Genomic DNA, 15,795 nt, shown 5'->3' on the forward strand with positions numbered 1-15,795 from the left:
AGATATGTTACAAATGTACAAGTTTGTTCATGTTTTGGTTTTTGTGAGATGGAGATTTTTTTGTGAAGGATGGGATGTCTATAATAGGTGTTAGGTGGATAGGTAGATGGTTTGCAAAAAGCTTAAGTGAAAATGGGGTTTTGTGTGTGCACGTGATAGTATACAAGCTAGGATACAAGATTATTTACAGGTTGGAATATGGTACAAACTTTGGACAAGATTTGGATATACAAGGTATGGTACAAGATTTACAAGGTATAATACAAGCTTTAGTACAAGATTTTACAAGCTGAGGTACAAGATTTTACAAGCTGTACAGGAGGTATTTACAAGCTCCATTAGATTTTGGATATTTGGTTGGAACACCAAGGGAACAAGCAGGTGTTTTATGGGATGGTGGATGAATGGATGAAGGATAGGATAGTGATAGATAATGGATTAGTCTTAGTACACAAGGCGCCTGAATTACCAGGTTTTCACCAAGGTACCTATCCAAGGCGCTTGAATTGCCAAGTTTTCACCATTGGACGCTTATTTCTCTTTACTATTTTTTTTTTGTATTTTTCAAAAGTTGGGTATACCAAGGATCTTCAAGCATAGAACTTCTTGAGATGAATGATGTTAGTAGGATCATTCAAGAGTTCTCCTTCTGATGTAGATAGCTAATAGGCTCCGGAGCCAAAGGAAGTAGTGACAACATAAGAACCAAGCCATGTAGGTTCAAACTTGCCTTTCTTTTCTCGATCTGCTTGGACTTTCATGTTTTCTTTGAGGACCATGTCACCTGGCTGAAAGTGTCATGGAAGCACCTTCTTGTTGAAATTCCTTTTCAGACGAGTTTGATAGACTGCGAGATGATCATAGGCTTGTTGTCGCTTCTCATCTAAGAGATCTAGCTGGGTGAGCCGAGCTACTCTATATTCTTCATCTGATATTTGCCCTTGCAAAGATATGCACAAGGAGGGACGTTCAACCTTTATAGGTAGTATTGCTTCGGCACCATAGACTATGGAGTATGGAGTTGTGCATGTGGATGTATGGAAGGAAGTTCGATAGGCCCATAGGAATGGATTTATTTGTAGATGCCAATCATGGCCGAAATCATTGATAACTTTCTTTAGGATTTTGAGGAGGGTTTTGTTAGTTGCCTCTGCCTGGCCATTACCTTGTGGGAAATATGGGCTAGAAAAGTGGTGATGGATGTGAATGGAAATGCATAATTCTTCCATGTTAAGATTTTCAAAGTTACCTTCATGGTCGGTGAAGATGGTGGATGGGATGCCGAAGTGGCAAACAATGTGGTACAAGATGAACTTGGAGACCTGAACTCCTATAGCTAAGACTAGGGGGACTGCTTCCACCCATTTGGTGAAATAGTTTGTAGCTGTTATTATCCATTTATGTCCATTAGATGAGAGGGGTGTGATAGTTCCAACTAGATCAAGGCCCCAACAAGCGAAAGGCCAAGGTGGTGCAATAGGTTGTAGATCCTATGCTGGAGCGTGCACAAGATTTGCATGATGTTGACATGGGAGACACTTTCTGACAAAGTCATAGGAGTCTTCTTCAATGGTAGGCCAATAGTAGCCTGCTCTAAGGATTTGTCGCATTAGGACAATACCACTCGTGTGGGTACTACAAATTCTAGAGTGTACTTCCTTTAACACCATCGCGACCTTGTTTTGGTCTAAACATCGAGAGAGAGTATCGTGATAACCCCGACGATATAGGGTATTGGCTATGATAACATAGCAGGATTATTTTTGAATGAGGTTCTGGCATTGGGTACGTGTGAGGTGAGGGGATATGATACCATCGTTAAGGTAAGTGTGAATCTCATGGTACCAAGGGGATTGGGGACCAACCAAGATACAAACACAATTTGAATCCTCATTCGCATAGGCAGGTGTGAGGAGCTACTCCACTAAAAACTCATACTGTGTAGCTACTTGGGGAATTTCCAAGAGCGAGCCTATAGTAGCCATAGCATCTGCTGCTTTGTTCTGTATTCGAGGCACTCGTGTAAACTAAAGCCTTGTAAAATGCTGGGTTAGCTGATCAACTAGCTCTTTGTAGGGTAGTAGCTTTTCATCTTTGGTTTGATATTCATTTAGGGCTTGCTTGATGATGAGTTGAGAATCACCAAAGATTTTTAGCTCAGCAATGTTCCATTTTGCAGCTATCTTTAATCCTGTTATGAGGGCCTCATATTCAGCTATATCATTGGTGCTAGGGAATTGTAGCTTGAAGGCTTTTGGAATGTAATCTCCTTGAGGTGTGACCAACAATATTCCTGCCCCTGATCCATGAGATGTGTATGAGCCATCAAAATAAAGTTTCCATGGGGGCTGTTCTTCAATTAGACAGATATGCTCATCTGGAAATTCTGTGATCAATGGATAAGCATCTATTAGGTGATCTGCTATAGCTTGCCCTTTGATTACCTTTCTGTCCACATACTGGATGTCAAATTCGCTAAGGAGCATAACCCATTTGGCCAAACGGCCTGTAAGTGTTGTTCTAGAGAGCATATACTTGAGAGTGTCAATCTTGGAGACTAGTTGGATGGTATGACTTAGCATGTAATGTCGAAGCTTTTGATTTGAGAAAACAACTGCCAAACAATCTTTTTCCATAGGAGTGTAATTGAGTTCATAACCAACTAGGGTTCTACTGATGTAGTAGATGGCTCTTTCTCTACTGTTGTCATCGAGCTATGCTAGAAGTGCCCCTAGAGCAGTAGGTGTTGTTGATATGTACAAAATCAGGGGATGACTAGGAACTGGTGGAACCAAGATAGGGGGATTGATGAGATACTACTTGAGATGGTCAAAGCTGCACTGACATAAAGGATATCACTTGAAGTTCTCATCCTTCTTCAATAAATGTGAAAATGGTGTACACTATCTGCAAGTTGGGAGATGAAGCGCTGAACAGATTGAAGCTTTCCCTGAAGAGAATGAAGCTGTCACAGTGTTTGGGGAGGAGGCATGTCTAAGATAGCCTTGACCTTCTTGGGGTCGATCTCTATACCTCATTTAGAAACTATAAAGCCTAGAAGCTTGCTAGATGTGACCCCAAAGACACATTTATTGGGATTTAGCATGAGATGGTATTTGGATAACCTATCAAAGACTTTCTATAGGTCAACAAGATGATCCATGAAGGTATGAAACTTGACCAAGATATCATCCACATAATCCTCCAAAATGCTATGGATGAGATCATAAAAAATGGCTGTCATAGCTCTTTGATAGGTAGCCCCAGCATTCTTTAGGCAAAAAGGCATCATGTTGTAGCAAAAGGTTCCCCAAGGGGTAGTGAATGTTGTCTTATGCTAATCCTCTTCTGCAATCTTGATTTGATTATACCTAGAAAATCCATCCATTAGGGAAAAAATTTCATGTCCAGCTGTAAGATCTACAATCATATCTATGTTGGGCAAGGGAAAATCATCTTTTGGACAAGCTTTTTTAAGATCTCTGAAATCACTGCAAATTCTGATGTCACCAGAAGGCTTAGTGATGGGGACCATGTTGGAGATCCACTCTGAATAGTTGATAGGTCGGATAACTTTAGCAACTAACATTCTTTCTAACTCATCTTTTATTAGTAATGCCACCTTGGGGTGCATTTTTCTAAGCTTTTGTCTGACGGGCTTGATCTGTGGATTGACTGCAAGATGATGAACTACAAGCTTTGGATCAAGCCCTGGCATGTCTTGATATGACCATGCAAATCGGCCAATGTTCTCTCTTAAGACCTCAAAGAGGAGATCAGCTTGGTCTTGTGATAGGGATGCAACAATGTGAACAAGCCTAGGGATCTCTGAAGAACCGATGTTGACTTCCCCAGTATCCTCAATTAGAATAGAAGATATCTCTGGTCGATTATCTTGAGGAGGTAATGCTAAATCCTCATGTTGTGCTTGTGGCTCTAGATGTTCTTGCTAAGGGGTTCTCTTCGCTGCCTTAGCTAGTCTCAGATTCACCTTAGTTCTAGTTTTGGGTGCATCAGAACTAGGTTGGGGATTTTCTCCAAAATACCCCTTGGGATCTAGCTTATAGATATAGACAGAATCTGGCTTTGTTTTCTTGTGAGGTGTTTCAGCTCCCATGAATCTCAAAAGTGCTTCCTCTGATGTGAACTCATCAATGTGTATGACACTTGGTTGGTCCCAATCTATGAGTTGTGGATGGGCGAGTGGTAGGTCAATGAGGTGGATGGATAGTTCTTGGAGAACAGAGTCTCTGAGGGAGATTTGGTCTAGGATATCATCGTAGGCTCTCTTTTCAACTTCCTCAGGAATGTCTTCGATTTCGACAAGGTCATGATGAATGTTCAAAAAAATGTGACCGTCTGTATTGGTGCCCTTAGTTGTGGGTATGCCAAAGCCAAGACCTGACTTCGATTCCCACTTGTGTGCGTCAATGTGGCACCGCATGCCTCTTTATTCTAGTCCTAGACCACCACCTTGATAGTTCCATTTGTCAGTGATGAGCTTATGTTCTTGGGGATACTTCTGGCTGAAGTGATCAAGGTGTGCCTAATTCCTTTGAGGTGCATCCTTATGTAACCAATTGTTGATATCTGGAGTGAGCTCCTCATGAAGAGGGATTTTCGAGGATATAAAGGTTGTTGGGCCAAACTATTTGTATCAAGGAGGTGGAATCTCCTTAGCTTTGTGATATTTCGATCATCCATGGGCATGTGGATCAAGTGGGAGTGCCCCGACAACAAATGCATCTGACAGACTATACTCTCCACAGCCCTTGTTATTGATCTTCACGGTAGACATGGTAGAGGCGAGGATGGTTTCTGGGTCATTACAAGTGTGGGATGAGCTGGCGATGGATGTGCCGATATCAATTCTAGGGAAATGGTTTGTATATGAAGCTTCAACTGCATTGCAGTAAGCAAAGGGTTCTGGATTGGCATAGATGGTTACCTCAGTGCCTTGATGCAGAAATTTGATGCACTGATGATAAGTGGATGGAATGGCTTTCATGGCATGAATCCATGGGCGACTGAGGAGGATGTTGAATGGTAGGTTTATATCAATAACATGGTAGAGTGTTTCTTGGATGACTGGCCCAACCTTGATTGGCAGCAAAATAGTTCCTTCTGTTGTTCTTTCCAAGTTGTCATAAGCTTTGATGGTGATAACCTCACTGATGATATCTGCCTCAATATACCCAGCTTGTTTTATGAATTTTAGGGTGCAAATATTCAAGGCTGATCCATTATCTATCATTACTCTTTTCATGGAAAAATTGGATACCATGATGGCTATGTGAAGCGGAAGGGTGTGATCTGGCTCGACCATGGGTATGTCGATGGGTTTGAACGATAGGGCACATGAGGATGAAAGGTGTCCAACAAGATTAGGAAAATCAGTAGCATTGATATCAGAAGGGACACAGGATTCTATGAGAGCACTGTCAAGGATGTTCTTGTACACAGGACTAGTGCGAAGGTGGTCTAAAATGGAGATTTGGGCTGGCATGTCCCCAAGGTGTTCCAAGATATTGTACTAGCTTTTTGATGGAGCTGATGGTGCTAGTGAAACAAGTGGGCCTGCGATGTTAAATCAGGCTCTTCGAGTGGTGACTGCACACTCATTGTTTGGTCCTTGGATATTGATAACATTGATAGAAGGCTCTTTCTTAGATATACAACCTATAAGGCTACCATAGTCTATATAGGATGAAGTGTGGTAATTGTTCTTCCCATGCTATTGGTTTGGCTGACGGTTGTTGGTGTTGGTGTTGTTGGTTTGGATAGGTGCTTTTCCAAGATTTTGATTATTGTGAGGAGGAAAAGCATTTTGATAGATCTATAAGCCTGCATTGGGAGAGGTTTGGGCACCAACAGTGATTTCCTTCCGATCAATGAGGTCCTGCATATAGTCTTTCAGTTTCATGCATTTGAGGGTAGTGTGACCTTTTACCCTATGAAATTTGCAGTACTCATTGTCTTTGTACCATGCAGCTTTGGATTGGCTTGGGTCAATTTGCTGGGTAGGAGGAAATTTGATGAGGTTTTCCTTGACTAATTTCTCAAAAATGACATCCAATGGCTCACCAAGGGGTGTATAGTTTCTAGGTGTAGGTTGGAATCTAGGCTTTTGTCCTGTAGCTACATTAATGGCATTAGCTTGATTGCTAGACCCTTGAAAGTTTGGTCTTGGATTGTGGTTTTGATAGCTGTGGTTATTCTGCTGTTGGTAGTTGATAGCTTGCTAATTGTTTGGTTGATAGGGTGGGTTGGACTGGTTGTGAGAAGGACCAACAATATTCACATGTCTGGTGTCAGTGACGCCATTTGTTGCAACATGCTTGTTTTTGTTCCAATACCTAGACTTTTCATTGGAATGTGATTGATTTTGGTTGGCTTCCTTGTAAATCTTGACCACACCATCTTTAATGAGTCCTTGCTCAAGGATCATTCCTTTCTCTTTGATATCTTTGTAGGTCTGAAAATAGTTCATGGTCATGTGGTGAGCCAAGCTAGGGTGGGCATTATCAATAAACATTTTCACCAAATGGCGCTCTGGCAAGGTGCAAGATATGTGGGTGGTAAGGGTTTTCCATCTTTGCAGATATTCGAGAAGGATTTCTCCACCTTTTTGCTTGGTGTGGACAAGATCAACTACTGATAGCTCTGTTTCAAAAAGATGGGCATATTGGGCTACAAATGCCTCAGATAATTCAGCAAAATTTTTAATTGTGCCATAGGGGATTCTATAAAACCATTCAAGAGCTGGTCCGACCAAGCTTTTGGGAAAGAGACACAAGAGGAAGATGTCATTGTATGCCACTTCTTGGTAGTACATGTAAAATTCTTTGATATGTGTGACAGGGTCTCCTTTTCCTCTAAATTTGTCAAATTTGGGTGTCTCAAAATGCTTGGGGAATGGTGTCATGGTAATGGCTCTGTCAAATGGGTAAGGGCACACATTATCAAACTTGAAATTTTTTGGATCATTTCCCTCTTGGATGTTCTTCAAAGCTATTTTCATGGCTTCCCATTCTGAATTAATGGGTGATGGCTGGGGTGCCCCCAATGTAGGAGTGCCTTGAGGTAGGTATTCACTAGATGGGGCCACTGAATATGGATGGTTGTAAGGGATTTGCTGATAGGGATTGTATATTGTTTGGGCAGCTACATGGTGGATGATGGTTTGCTGAGGGGGAGGTGGCGCATAGTGCTGCATGTGCTGTGAGGCTTGCTGTTGATATGGGATTTGAGGTTGGGATTGAGAAACATAAGCTGAAATTGGGATAAATGAATTGCTTTGTGGAGGTAAGGTATAATATGGTTGTGAAGCTTAGGGAAAGGATTGGGGGGCTTGTGGGGTTTGACCAAGGTATGTGGGCTGTGCCCCCATTTGGGATGGTACCTGCAAATAATTGGTGGTTAGCTGGATTGGTGGGTTACCTCCTAGAAGTGGCATTGAAAAGTAGTTGGTAATAGGAGGTAATGGATTAGTTGGTGGTGGGAATTGAAAGCTTGGGAATGGAACTGATGGGGTTTGATAGCTTGGTGGCTAGATTTGAAAGCTTGGTAAAGTGGTGGCAGGAGCTTGGGTCACTTGAGAGCTTGGCAAAACATTGATAGTAGCTTGTAGAGTTTGATAGCTTTGTGGAGTGAGGGTAGTAACTTGTGGATTTGTGGCTAATGGCACTGAGCTCCCAAGACCTAATGGAAATTATGGGATTGTACTTTGGGCTGTGGTGAACAAGCTGAGGGTGATGAAAGGTTGATTACTTGGCCCCATGGGTGGCATCCCTCTTGTATATTGATGAGGTTGGCCAAAGATGCTAGCACTGATTTGGAAGATGGGTGGATTTGGAAGGCTAAATTGGGGAGCAGCAGCAACAATAGTGAAGGGTGTGAACAATGAGGTGTTTTGGGTAAAGGGGGTTTGGAGCGGAGAGTTATGAACCAAGGATGGAGTGGTGGTGGTTGGGTTGGCATGCGGCATGGAGATTTCAACTTGGGTGGATGATGGTATGTTTGGGTCTGTTGGATCATATGGATTGGCTGGAGGCTCTTCTTTTGGCATATATTGAGGATAATTTGGATCATAAGAGCCTATGGGTGGTGGTAGCTGCCCAAACAATAGGTGAGATGGATCTGATAATGGAAGGGGTCTTCTAAAGTCAAAGGTTCCTACATTGTCCCTTCAAAAATTAGCCATGATTTTCTCTTTGTTCTTATCTATAATGACGTTTACCGATACTGTATTTCTTGGTTGGTTCATGAAAGCTTCAATGTTAGTAGATGATGGCATAGATTTCTCTGGGCTGAAGGATGGCTGAGTGCTCAAGGGGGGTGAGGCTATTTGATCCAAATGATAGGGCTCTATTTTTTCTTTCTTCTTGGCTAAGCGAGTGACGGGTGGCATGAAAAATGCTCCTAGGGATGAGATGCAACAAATGCTGGTGGATGCAAAAGGGAGGAAGGCTTTTCTATGAAAATGATTTCCTAGGTTGAGGCAAAGTTGTATGACAAAACCTAAGGAGGATTGGGTTGGGGATTCTAACTTCAAAGATATGTTGCCAAAGCACAAAAGCTCTTCTTTCCTATGTGTAAGCTTGGTGGTGATTGTGTCAACTTAAGGATAGACTGATGATCCTTTAGGAAGAACATGAGATTGACCACTTGTGGATCCCAACCTTTAGCTCAAGGTGATGAGGGATAACAAGTGGCAAAGCTAGATTACCCTAGACAAAGCTTTGTCAAAAGGATAACCTTGGTGAGATTGGGGGTTTTGAAAGATTTTAGGAATGGAAAACTTTTAGCAAGGTGACAACAATTTTTGAAGGCTTGGATGTGAAGATTTTGGATTGCTGGCTAGATGGTTTGGTCCTAAATGAGATGGATGAGCTAATAATTCTTAAGGGGATAACCTAAGATGGTTGAATTTTCTACAAAGATGACTCTAAGGTGAAGCTTATCCAAGAAGGTGTGGAGAAACAAGGGTGTCTAATCATAGAAATCATGCCTAGTTGGTAAGGCATAAGCAGGATTAACTCTTGGATGTTGGCTAAATTTGATGGTGTGCTCTAACCAGGCCTCTTGAAGTGCTTTGTCAGTAGCTTTATCCTCTGCTTTTTGGAGTTTGACAATTCGAGGACTTAGTGTTAGTTCCTTTCTCTTGGCTAAAAGTTCTTTGTATGCCTGAGATGGTTTGAGTTTAACTTTTTGGAACCTCTGTTTGGGTTTGGGTTGCTCTGACATCAATTCTTGAATCTGCTTGGCTTTGAGAGACCTCAATTATTTTGCTTCAACTTGTTCAACTTCTGGAATAGGCAGTGACTATGCTAAGTGTACCCTAAGCTAGGATTGACCAAGTTTGGCAAACATTAATTCAACAAATAAAAAAGCAAGCAATAGATAAGAACAACCAGATAGAAGTTTTTGATTCTCAGAATGTGATACTTGCACTAAGGAGTGTGTATGTTTTACAAATGTTTTGATCAGTCACTTCAAACACATTAACACTCTAGATAGTTGTCTACAAGGCTGACAGTTGGTTTAGCTAGGGAGTCCTCAATATACCCAAAGGTATGTGAGGCCCAAATCTATAGATGAAACCAACAAGATGTCACATAGCCGAGAGGAGTGGTAACCCACTTCTCCTCTTTCACTTCTCAAGGGTATAAAGTTCCTTGAGGCTTAGCCTAAGTGACAAAAATCTTGATTCCAAGAGAGGTGTCTTTTGATTTACCTCCCAATTCTTATACTCCACCAGAACGCTGAAGTTGAGGTTGTCCAAGGGGTGATGAAATCCCCAAGTAGGCCTCTTAAAAAGAAACAAGGTTTTGGATCCTAATCTTATGCACCCAAGATGGCCTCGGAAGATGACAAGGGGAGAGAAGACTTGGATGACCTTGGGCTAAAAAAAAAACATGCTTGTTCTTTTACCAACTGACTCTTATGTGTGCTAATCTAGACGTTGCAAGCACTCATGTTTAAGAGACAATGTTCAATTCCAACTTGAAGTGCCAACAAAAGTAAATCGATTGAAGAATGCAAACAAGAAGAAGAGTTAGGGTCAAAAAAGCAAACTCGCACGCTCAGAGGCCCTCCACATCAAGTATCGATTAATTTCCTTTAAAGCATTCAAGATCTGGTGTGATTTTGTTTTAAGCCCAAAGCAAAGATGTGTGAGACTCAATTTGTCAAGCGCATGCCTGGAGGCCCTCCACGTCAATAGTTGTTCAATTTTAGTACCCAAACTTGAAGTGTGATAGATTTAATCTAGAGTTTTTGGTCATTTAAAATTTTTGATAAAGTTAAAGCAAACGTTTAAAGACCAAGTGAGTGAGTTAGATTGTAGAATATTTAACACCTTTTTCAAGTAGACCCATCCCCATAAATGGCGTTGAGATTGCAACCAATGGTTGAATTGATGGGTGATTAGAAAAGAGGTGAGTCCAAGGAACTACTCAAATTGATTTTTGCAAATTTGTATTTAACTTAACAAAGTTTCTTAAATGTCCAAAAATCAAACTTTACCTAAACTGCATGTGGAAAAGAGATTTGTTTTGTTCAATTTTAGAAGCTCCAAATGAAGTGTTTGATATTGCAATGGTTAATTAATCCTTGGCATTCAAGATTGGATTTATTGTTTTAATCATGCATTCAAGAAAAATTTGATTTTAATCCATGGCATTCAAGAGTGTGTTTAGCAACATGCATTCAAAGACAAGTGATTAAACATTCAAGTTTTTTCCTTTGAGCATTCAAGATTGAGGTTTTGTGTGTTGTTTTAAGAACTTTGAAGTGATTTGTTTTAACCTTAGATCATTCAAGATTGTTTTGGACTCAAAAGTGAAAATGACTCTTTGAACTTTGGTTTTCATTCAAGATTTTGTGTTCTATTTTGCATATTTTAAGCCCAAAAATGATATTCCTAGATTGTTTTGATGTATGAAAAACCTAAGAAACATTCAAGATTTTGCAACAAGACATTTGTTTGGAACAAATAACAAAGCTTTTAGGAAAATTTTTGGCAACCATTTAGGACTCTTAGTTTTCATGAAATTTTTAAAAGAACTTTAAAATATTTGCAAATGAGGTTCATTTTCTCCTTGATTGATGCTTTGAGTTTGATTTAGATTTTAGTGTGCACTTAGTGTTGATTTTGAACCTTTTGAAATGGAAACTTGAAGTTCTTTTTAAATTTCCAAAAATGAAGTGTTCCTAACTTTGCATGAATGCATCTAAAACCTTGATGTTGCAAGGATGCAAATTATTGAATTGGTTTAGTTTCACTTGTTAAAAGGCTTTTTTTTTTTTTTTGCAAATTTTTAGTTTTGAATGGATTTAAGTATGATTTAGGGGTTCATTTTAAGCACTAAAAAGAAGTGTGTATGATTTTTCTTCCTTCAAAAAAAAAAAGGCCAAGATCTCCCACAAGAAGAAGAAGAAGAAGTAGATGGAATAAGAAAAATATAGACAAGAAGAGGAAGAAGAATTCCAAGTGCTTTGTCCACCTATAAGCTTGAAAAATCTGCAAACACTATGAGATAGATTATGAGTTCCTTTATCTTTTTCATGCTCATGTGGACCTACAAAACCAATTTATACAATCCTACCAATCACAAAAACAAACAAAATTAGCCAAAATTAGAAAATGACATACAAAACTTGATTAAAAAAGCTAATGAAGATGACCCATGTGGGGTTCCACTGGGTGTGCCAAAATGTATATGAGCAATGTTATTATGCTAATAAAAACCAAATTTAAATAAAGCTTCTACAAACTAAAAAAAATTCATAAACTTCAAGATATACTAAGATGAACTCTCAATTGAGAATATGAGCCATTAATGGACTCTCTCAATGAGAAGCTCTCTTGTTGAGTGGCTTTGTCTAAATAGATAGGATGTATGCTCAAGCTTATGCTTCAAAAAGGGCTTCAAATGGAGTTGGAATTTGGGTGTGAGTGTATGGTTTTGATGTAAAATGGCTTCTTAAAATGGCATTATGACTTTAATTCATGGATTGTGTTATTTTTCAAAGGGGAAGGATCCAATTTATAGGCAAGAGGCTTGAGGGATTGAGGGCTAAGATGCAAGGATGGGAAAAAGCTCATGGAGGGCTCAGATTGCATGAGAGGAGAGCACATGGATTGTGCTTCCTTACAACCAATCAAGGAGTGACACATGTCACAGGGTGAGAGGATGGAGGAAAGGGGAAGGATGAGTCAACAAAGGAGGCTCAAGAGATAAAATCTTCATAAAGACGCTCATAATGGCTTGTAAGAGCAATAAAAGGGCTTGGAAGAGTCATTTATGGCCTAGTGGGCTTCGTAAAGTTTTATGGTTGAGATATTTTGAAGGAGATGAGAGGAATTTCTACTTGGGCTTGATTAGGAAGGTTTTAAGCTTGCTTAGGCTTGTGCAAATGATTAGAGGATGGATTAGGATGGTTTAGGATTAGCTTAGGGATAGGCAAGTGGATGACATTTAATGAGGGTGGGTGAAGGAGGAGATATTTGTTAACTTTTGCTTGGGTTAGTAAGTCTTAACCCATGTTTAGAGAATGTGACAAGGTTAGGAGGGGATTAGGATTAGGTTTAAAGACATCTTCAAGAAGAGTCTAGACTTTGGATGAGGATAAAGACTTTCTAGAATAGTCTAGAACTTACTAGGATGAGGATGAAGACTTTCTAGAAGAGTCTAGAACTTTTTAGGATGAGGATAAATTAGATTTTTAGGAAATAAATAAAGTTTTATTTATTTCAAGGGTTTGGGTTGAGGAGATATTTATTAAAACTTTTTTAATAAACATGAGGATTAATATTTAATCTTAATTAAATATTTTGAGTTGGGATTAGGGGTAGGAAATGATGGGATTAGCCTTTAATCAAAATTAAAGAAGGATTAGAAGATTTTGGAAGAGGTTAGTAGTCTTAAGGAAATTGGCCAAGTTTTGGGCAAAAAATAATTATTTTATTTATTTTTGGTTTTTTGGTCAATTTATTAATTAAATAATTAATAAATAAGGAAATAATATTTAAATAAGATTTAAACATTTTTGGGAGGGATTCCTTAATTAAATATTTTTAATTAAGATAAAGGGATTTAATGGCATAAAAATAAATAAATAAATTAAATAATTAAATAATTAATAAATGATGATGTCATCAGGAAATTTTCAAAAAATAAAAATACTTTATTTTCTAAAGGTTTTTAGGTGTCTACACCAAGTACCATAGAATGTGCCGAGCATCAAAAACAAGATAGTGTTGAGCTGTTGCATTATTTTCAAGATCATGGATTTGATGAATCTGAGCTAACAAGTTTATTTTCTTGGATTGTGTAAACTAGGTGGAAGATAAGGATGATGAACTAGTGGCATAGAACTCAAGGTAAACTATTTTAAAGAAATTTCAAAGAGGATTCAAGGAGAAGTTTCTAGAAGAGATATGAAATATAGGGTAGATACATTTCATCCTACCTAATCTATTCTAATCCTAAATTGGACGATGGAGAATGAGCTGCAAAAGATCTTAATTTCCTATTTATAGGAATGACTGGTCATGAAGAAAAGGTTCTCATGTGTGAGAACCTAAGGGAGACAAGGAGTGAATGGTTTTGATTCATCAAGTGACCTAAGAGAAGAGTCTAAAATGGCATGTTAAGAAAGAAGGCTTAAGGAGATGAATGCTTGAAGGGTGAACAAGCTATCAAAGCTACAATGAGTGAAGGCTAGGTAGAATGGAGGATTGAACAATGTTCTATAATTTGTAAAAGAAATTGTAAGTTGTATTAGATCAAGCCTTATTGTTACTCTCTAACAATTGTATTAGTCTAGGGTAAATCCTTTGGATTAAGGTTGACCTAATAGTCATTTGTAAATATTTTAACCAAATGACATTCCAAGTGAATAGTCTAAAGTCCTCTAACAAGGTTCACTTCTAATAGGGTGATTGAAATCCTTTAACAGGGTCACATTTAATAGTGTGTATTGTAACTTTTAACAGGGTTGGCCTTTTATAGGGCATCACTTGAGAAGAGTGAACAAAATAGCATGTTACTAGTGGTTTTTCTCAAATTGGTTTTCCATGTAAATCATTGTGTCAAGTGTGTTGGTGAATCTTTTATGTTTCATGTTTAAATTTCTACAAGTTGATTTGATAGTAACTTACAAGTTTTAAGTGATTGCATAATCTTATGGATGCATGCATGAGTATAAATATTTTATGGGTTCACTAAACTGTAAAAAGTTTTATTTATACATCTAGACTTTGGATAACTGATTCACCCCCCCTCTCAGTTATTCTAAATAATTCCAACACTCTTTTCTTCTTTCCATTACTCAACAGTGCCTTTAATGCTTTCTATGCTTCAAGCATATTTTTTTTTTTATCAAACCCATCTTTGTCTTTCGTAAAATTCCTCTTAAGCTTCACCAACTTGCAAGGATCTAATCCCTTGCTTTGATACCACCATGATGAAAAGCATAGTGGTTCAACATATTTTTCCCATGTACAAGGAAAAATTCTTTAATTATTCCAGTGAGATACAACTTCTCACATCATTTACATATCCTCTTAAACCACTAAAATGATTGAAACAACACAAAGTCCCTTAAATAATCATACAATCACTTAATGACTATATTAAGACCTATTAATGGTCAGAGCCTATCACAAACAACTTCATCCAACCACCATGATCCACATATTGGTTTTCCATCAATCTTTGATTACACCTACGTATTGATCACATAAAAATTTATTGATTGTCATCCCTTTCTTCTTATCACAATTTCATTTTTCAAATGTGTCCTAATTCCAAAAACTAAGACTCTAGAACCCTTGACAAATGTTTCTCTACAAAAAAATATCATTCAGGGGCGTTCACTATGCTTTTATCCACAAATAAATATGATTTAGGTACTAATAGATCAACCATGGAAGAACCATTTTGAAGCACTTTTATATTAGTCAAAACATATAAATATGTAGAAACTTGCCCTTAATTGATGACCAAAACTAATTCAACCATTACACTTATCTTCTAGCTTTGACATCTTTTATAGACCAATACAATCTATGAAAACCAACCTCCAACTTTGTAACTACCCTAAAAACATAATAGACTAATTTTGTTGCTTAATCCCTTATGTTGTGAATTTTAGAACTTACACCAATATTGCAACTTTAACATGTATTTTTTATTCTATTACATCAAATAGCCTCTTATTACCCCTTTAGACTCAAACATCAACTAAACTCTAAAGCTATCCTTGAACCCATCTATTAGCTCTTGTTAGGTCTATTTTCTCGTATTGGTAACCTTTGACATTTTGACACATTTTTATTCAAAATTCATTCAAATGGCTCTAATGGCCATGGTTACTTTATTTTATGACATTAAAGTCCTTATCAGTTTTCATGCTCCTTTTTGTATCACCTTGTGACCCTAGTGTTCCTCTGAACCCCCTACACCAACCCTTCATATACATATGTCCTTGAATTTGACCCACTGGATTGTAAATATATCACTACCCTCTCAATAAATCAAAATTTGAACCATTTAGTGCCATGCCCAAAATCTTAGGGCAAAACACAAGGATTTTTTTTTTTTGAGCTAAACTTAATGAAATCACTATTATCTTTTACTTGATGCAACTAAGTTATCTAATATTCATGTATTCAAGGTTCATCCAATCAGGATATTTGAGTAATGGTTTCATTCACAAGGGTGATACATCCTTCAATCACTTAATTGGAAGTGACCTCTTAAGTTGGTTGATTTAGCATAGGAAATA

Source organism: Cupressus sempervirens, chromosome 6 (genome assembly GCF_028749045.1).
Source record: "Cupressus sempervirens isolate cs-2001-9-10 chromosome 6, ASM2874904v1, whole genome shotgun sequence".
NCBI lineage: Eukaryota > Viridiplantae > Streptophyta > Pinopsida > Cupressales > Cupressaceae > Cupressus > Cupressus sempervirens.